We start from the raw sequence: 6,708 nt of genomic DNA on the forward strand, positions 1-6,708 counted from the left end.
AAAAGTTATGTGTTTTTTTTGAGGAGCAAATCAAAATTCACACATCTGTATATTCGAATAAAACACACTGGCATATTTACACACACTGTATCTTCTAATTACTTGTTGATTTAAACAACTAAGAATGCTCATGTTCTCAGAGAAGGCCAGCTCTGACTTCCCCTCTCGTCTGTGTGGTCGAGGTTTGTGTTTCCGCTCACAGTTCGAGATGTGTGAATGATCACTATAGTAGATATTATTCATCTGGATCAGACAATGAAGATCATACAGCTGCAGATCTGTGAGTTTCTCACGTCACATTTGATTGAGTCAGTTTTCTTTTGATTTTATATCTTAATAAATGTGTTTTTCTTTCTCTCATAGATCTGTTCATGTTGTATCAAGCCACAGAGAGTCTAACAAACACACCAGTAACTTTAGGATCTGATGTGATTATAACCTGTGATCTTGATATAAAGGAGATTTACTGGTACAAACAGAAATTACCGGATCCTCCAGTGTTGATCTTACGCACTTTAAGCAACACAGGACGATGTAAATATGAAAACAGAATCTTTGAAAACAAATACTCAGTGAAAACTAACAGTCGTCTGTTCATCGAAAATATCACCATTGATGAATTAGGAGTTTATTATTGTGTGAAAACTAGTGAACCAACTAAATTCGACAATGGCACCAAAATCTACATCAGCGGTGAGTTATTTTATCATTTCATGTCTTTATAAACCACATGATGGATTCCAGATTGAATATACTGTATGAAGATCTAATAATAGTTTTATTGTTCTGTTAAAGACTGAAACTGAATATAGATTGAACTACAAACCTTTTACAGACTTTGTCCAAAAGAATATTACAGACTCCGTCCACAGGAATCAGACAGATGACGCTCCACAACACCAGATACCATGGAGAAATATGACCATCATCATATCTGTCCTGCTGAATGTGCTTCTGACCATTGCCGTGATAGGTTTGTAAAATTTCATTGAATTAACTACATGGAGACAAACTCTAATTCTAAACAAATTCAGCCATATATCATATCTGCTCTTTGTTTAAACTGTCAAGAAGTGTCTCAGTGATGTTTATTCGCTGTTGTTTCAGGTTTGGTGAAGAGCTGCATTGACGCAACTAGAAGATCTAAAAATACTTCAGATAAACCTCAAAGTACCACTGCAGCTCAAAACACAAATGATCCACAGGTAAGACACTTCTTAAATAAATTATCTTAATTCTTTTCAATATATTTTTATATTTAGTTTAATTAAATTAATTATATTTAATTTTCATTTAGTTATATTTAGTTTTAGTTTAAATATAACCTGCCCACATTATTGTTGCACTATGCTCTTAGGTTAGTATAGTGATATAATAGTTATCTTTTAGTAGTGGTTAATCTGCTTAAATCCTTTCAACTTCAGATAATGTACTAAATTAAATGAATTATATGAAATGTGTTTTATAAAATTACTTTTAAAAACATACAGTACCAGTCAAAAGTTTGGAAACATTACTATTTTTAATGTTTTTGAAAGAAGTCTCTTATGCTCATCAAGCCTGCAGTTAAAAAAAACAAAAACAAAAAAACCCCAGTAATATTATGAAATATTATTACAATTTAAAATAATGGTTCTCTTTTTTAATATATTTTAAAATGTAATTTATTTTTGTGATGCAAAGCTGAAATTTCATCAGCAAGTACTCCAGTCTTTGGTGTCTTGATCCTTCAGAAATCATTCTACATTTACATTTTAAAGTATATTAAAAAAGAGAACCATTATTTTAAATTGTAATAATATTTCATAATATTACTGTTTTTTTTTTGTTTTGTTTTTTGTTTTTTAACTGCAGGCTTGATGAGCATAAGAGACTTCTTTCAAAAACATTAAAAATAGTAATGTTTCCAAACTTTTGACTGGTACTGTACATCTGGGATACTCAATTCTGATTGGTTAGTTGCAGCATTCTGGTCAAATATATTTATTGTAATTAGTGCTAAACCTTATATTTGATCATTGTGCTAGTTTTATATCTCTCACATCATCCTTCATCTGTTTCTATTGGTCCTTCAGGATGATACAAGACCCCTATGCTTCATTTCGGGGTCCTGATCTCCTTGTTAGGGTTTATTTTCCTATCGGCTGACTGTACATTATGTCTATCATACTGTATATGTCCATTCATATATAATATGGTCCTCTTTCAGTGTGCTGAAGTTGATTTCTTCATGTGCTCCAGTAACACCAGGCCTAGTCAGGAGCAGAGCACTACTGTCTACTACAGCCAATGTATGATGTGATACACTTTATGAATACAAAGTGTGCCTATGCTTTTTTTTATTAACATTTTTAAATGTTATTATGTTTTACATTTGTAGATTTTAATGTCCATTTCCATTTATGAGTTTGCCTCTTTGTATGTAAATATGCAGTGTGTGTTTGATAGTAACACTTTTTGCTGTTACTGTTTTAAGTGGAGATCTTGCTTATATATAGTAATATAATCATTTTTTTCTCTCTCTATTATAAGTGCGCTGACATGCTCAGCAGTAAAAGTTGTAAACCACATGGATGATGAGCTTTCTTGGAGCTGAAACAGCTTTTTTTTATCAGCAATTTTTTTTGTTATTCTTGATATTAAATCACACATCTTTTTTTTTTTTTTTTTTTTTTAATCATGACATTTTCTGCTAGTTTATGTTTTACAAAGAATTGACAAAGCTTGAAGTCAAGAGAACAAATGTCAATAAATTTAAAGATAATTTTTGGCATGCATATTAATTGTTTTTAATACTTTTGCACATATTTAAAAACATCTAACTTTTGCACAGTTTTCTTTTTTGTGGTTAACACAAGCATGGTTTCGTGCAAATGAAGTGTTCCACTGGTTTGGTCACTTGATGAACAACATGATCACACACACTTGCTGCATCAAGTGGTTTAAACTTTAACCAAGTGAACATGACCCAAAAATATTTTTTAACATAAGTTCACTTTGAACTAACAATGAAAAGATATACTTCTACAGCATTTATTAATTTAATTCATGCTAATTATTATTTTTTTTAATTTATTGAAATACATTATTAAAAACAAAAGTTGTATCTGTAAATGTTATTTAATGGACCTGAGCTAACATGAACTAACAATGAACAGCTGCATTTGTATTCACTAACATTAACAAAGATTATAACAAATGTGAGAAATAAGTTTCACACTTCCTATTATTTTCTAGTTAAAAGAGGGCGGACTTGGCAAAAAGAAATTCAAGCCAGATTAATTAAAATACATTCCCACTTGCCTCAAGGATAAATATTGTTAATGGTGAATTAGTGGCTGCTGAGAGCATTGAAATTCAAGAGAGAGAAGCCATAAACCATCTAAACTTATGAGTTAATAATCATCGGTTATAATGATACTACAGTTGAAGAAAACATAATATATGTGTTTGTATGACACTGAAGAAAGAAAATTGGGCTGTTCTCAGTGTCTTGGGTCATTTTGCTGCCAGTGAATTAGAGATAAATATATATTTTTAAAAAGACAAGAGATTATATATATATAGGTCAATGGTTGAGTTTTGAACAAATCAACAACAAAACTAAGCATGTGGCCAGAGCAAACCTGCCTTTAACTTCCTCTTGATTGTGGTTAATCACACTATTCATCTGAAAGCTCTGAGGTAAAGTTACATCTCTACAGTCGTGTGAAAGAAACAAGTGTTTTAACATCATGAAGATTGTGCAGCTTTACCTCTGTGAGTTTATTGTACTTTATGAATATTTTATTGTTCTTTATAAGTTGATTTATGATGTTTAATGGCACAAAAATCCATATTATGTGTGTGTGGTGTTTATTCCACAGATCTGCTCATATGGTGTGAAGCTGCGGAGACTTTAACTGATCAACTAACAGATTTGGGTCAAAATGTGACGATAAACTGTGATTTTGATGTAAAGGAGGTTAACTGGTTATTACTGAAACTACCAGATTCTCCGGTTAAGATATTACACACTTTCTCATCTTCAGCTCCTCATTACTACAATAATAGATTTAGACAAAAATATTCAGTGCAAAGAAAACCTCATCTATTCATAAATAATGTCACTATTGATGATTTAGGACTTTATTACTGTGTGACAACAGACACTCCTCCTAAATACAGCAACGGCACCAGACTACACATCACTGGTGAGTGAACATTCAGTGATCATATTGATGTTATACAACAAATTATTATACAATGCATCGTTTTAAGACCGTTATGTAAAGTAACTAAACGTTTCAATGGATGCACAGTCCTGAATATATTATATATTATATTGAACTGACTCCAGAGATCCAGAATCATACAGTGGTGAAGAACATTGAGAAGAATCAGACACATTGGCAGATTATTATCTTCATATCTGCTTTCATAAATGGTCTTCTGATCATTGTGATCATAGGTGAGCTCTTTGGTGAATTTTTATGTGTATGGCTCCAAATGTGGATATTGTGCTCTTGAATTCCCACTATAATATCAGTATGCTGTTTAAAAAAAAAAATAAAAAAAAAAATAAGAATCTCTCACAGCTCTTTATAGTGACTGCAATTATTATATTACAGAAAGAACAAAACCATTAAATGTGGGTGAATAAATAAAATAAAGATTATAAGATAGTAGCTTAAAGATTCACTTTCCTGATAATTTACTCACCCCCATGTCATCCAAGATGTTTGGTTTTCTTTCTTTATTTGAAAAGAAATTAAGTTTTTCGAGGAATATTTTCCTCCATATAGTGGACTCAACGAGGACCAACGGGTTAAAGGTCCAAATTGCAGTTTCAGTGCAGCTTCAAAGGGCTCTGCATGATCCCAGCCGAGGAATAAGGGTCTTATCTAGCGAAACCATCTGCCTTTTCTAAAAAAATAAATAAAAATGATATACTTTTTAACCACAAATGCTCGACGTCACGCATAACGTAATCACGTTGAAAAGTCACGTGTGACGTAGGTGGAAAGTTGAGTAGGCCGAAAAACTCCATCTTATTTTCTCCTCCAACTCCAAAATCATCCGAAATCTTTATTTTTCCTTTTTTTTGTAAAAGCTATTTGACTTAGTCTTTGCACGTTCGCTTTGTAAACACTAGGTCTGTGCTTCTGCCTACGTAATGCTTGACATTTCAATGTGATTACGTAATGTGTGGCCCATGACAGCTAGTTCAAGGCAAGCATTTGTGGTTAAAAAGTGTGTGTGTGTATATATATATATATATATATATATATAATTTTTTTTTTTAAATGACTGATAGTTTCGCTCGTAAAAAGTATTTAAAACATGTCAAAAGCAACAGACTTGATTAAAAGGTGCTTAAAAACATACACACCTTCTAATATCTATCTAGACATTTTTATTCAATCAAGCTTGCAAATGCAGGACATAACCAACAAGTTGTAAGTATACTTGTACTACTGTGAGTATATATTTATATGTTTGCTGTCCTAAAAAAAAAAAAAAAACTGTTTAGTGGTTGATTTTCATACAAATTAGCTTACATATAAATTTAACTCACCAGTTTCTGGCTTCCAACCCACTTACTCTCCCACAGGAATGGACTTCACAGCATCACACGCCAGTGAACATATGTTAAAATATGAGATTGTAGCCCTCTCATGCATGTCAATAAATCCCAAAGGGGGAAAAAGATAAGATCTTTGATTCACTATGTAAACAACACATACTGTGTATACTCCGTATTTATAAAATAAGAATTAAAATTTAAATCACCTTGATTCACTATATAAACAAAAATCACATACACACTGTGCATCCTTACTCTATATTTACAAAATAAAAACGACATGTACAGTAATTCTTAGAATTGTGCAAAGTGTTGTTTAGTTAATATATCCTGGTGAAAGTTGCATCACTATTTTATTTTAAATCAAAAGAAAATTCCCAAATGGAAAATGTGTATTTTCAGTTATGTAAATTACAACAAATACATGAATAATACCTGAAAAATATTGTGCATTCAGTTTACCATCTGAAATAAGATTTGTAGCTCTGACAGACTTACATTACACATAACTATTACTTAATTCAACATATGATGTAGAGGTAACACTTTATATTACGACCCGCAAACAACTGCGTAAGTAAACCGAAATTACGGTGTACATTTCTGTAATTATAGTGTACTTCCGTGTAGGTATAAGGGGACAATATGTTAAGTTTTGGGTAATAAAGGGGTAACAAGCAGATATACAACCTGCAAAGAACTTCGTAAGTATTTATAATTTTTCTACACCATCAAAAAAGCCATGGTGTTTTAGCCAGCACAAGGTAACCGAGGCAGAGGTGGAACAGGTGGAGAGGGCCACAATCAGCCAGGCATCGTGTGTGCAATGGCACCAAGAGCGAGTGGGACGCATCACAGGGTCCATTGCACACTGTGTCCTGAAGGCTACTGTGCCAAGCTGCTCCTTGATCAACAGCATATGCCAGCAAAGGCACAGGCCAATTATGAAGCCATGGATCCAGTGGGGGAGGCACCATGAGGAAGATGGCCTGGCGACATACAAACATGCTCTTGGGATGGAAGGTACCACAGCTAATGCACTATCAGCCACTATATACATCTGTGCTCCTGTTGGCCAACCTCACCTTAACCTCAACATAACCAAGGCAAGTTTCAGAATTTGCCAGGCCATGTCATTCATG

At 32.9% G+C, this 6,708-nt stretch overlaps 1 long non-coding RNA gene across 2 annotated transcripts; it reads left to right on the plus strand.

Annotated features, from left to right (window-relative positions):
• The first annotated feature begins 590 nt into the window (after window positions 1-590).
• On the plus strand, window positions 591-2,281 carry LOC307170341. Of its 2 annotated transcripts, XR_013823350.1 has the most exons (4): window positions 591-693; window positions 836-973; window positions 1,108-1,205; window positions 2,210-2,281. It is a non-coding gene; the product is annotated as an uncharacterized lncRNA (long non-coding RNA). The 2 variants fall into 2 exon arrangements; XR_013823351.1 differs by lacking the exon at window positions 591-693 and having other exon boundaries at window positions 707-973.
• Window positions 2,282-6,708: the final 4,427 nt, after the last annotated feature.

The sequence above is a fragment of the Squalius cephalus genome, assembly GCF_949319135.1.
Source record: "Squalius cephalus genome assembly, chromosome: 13".
In the NCBI taxonomy this organism is placed as follows: Eukaryota; Metazoa; Chordata; class Actinopteri; order Cypriniformes; family Leuciscidae; genus Squalius; species Squalius cephalus.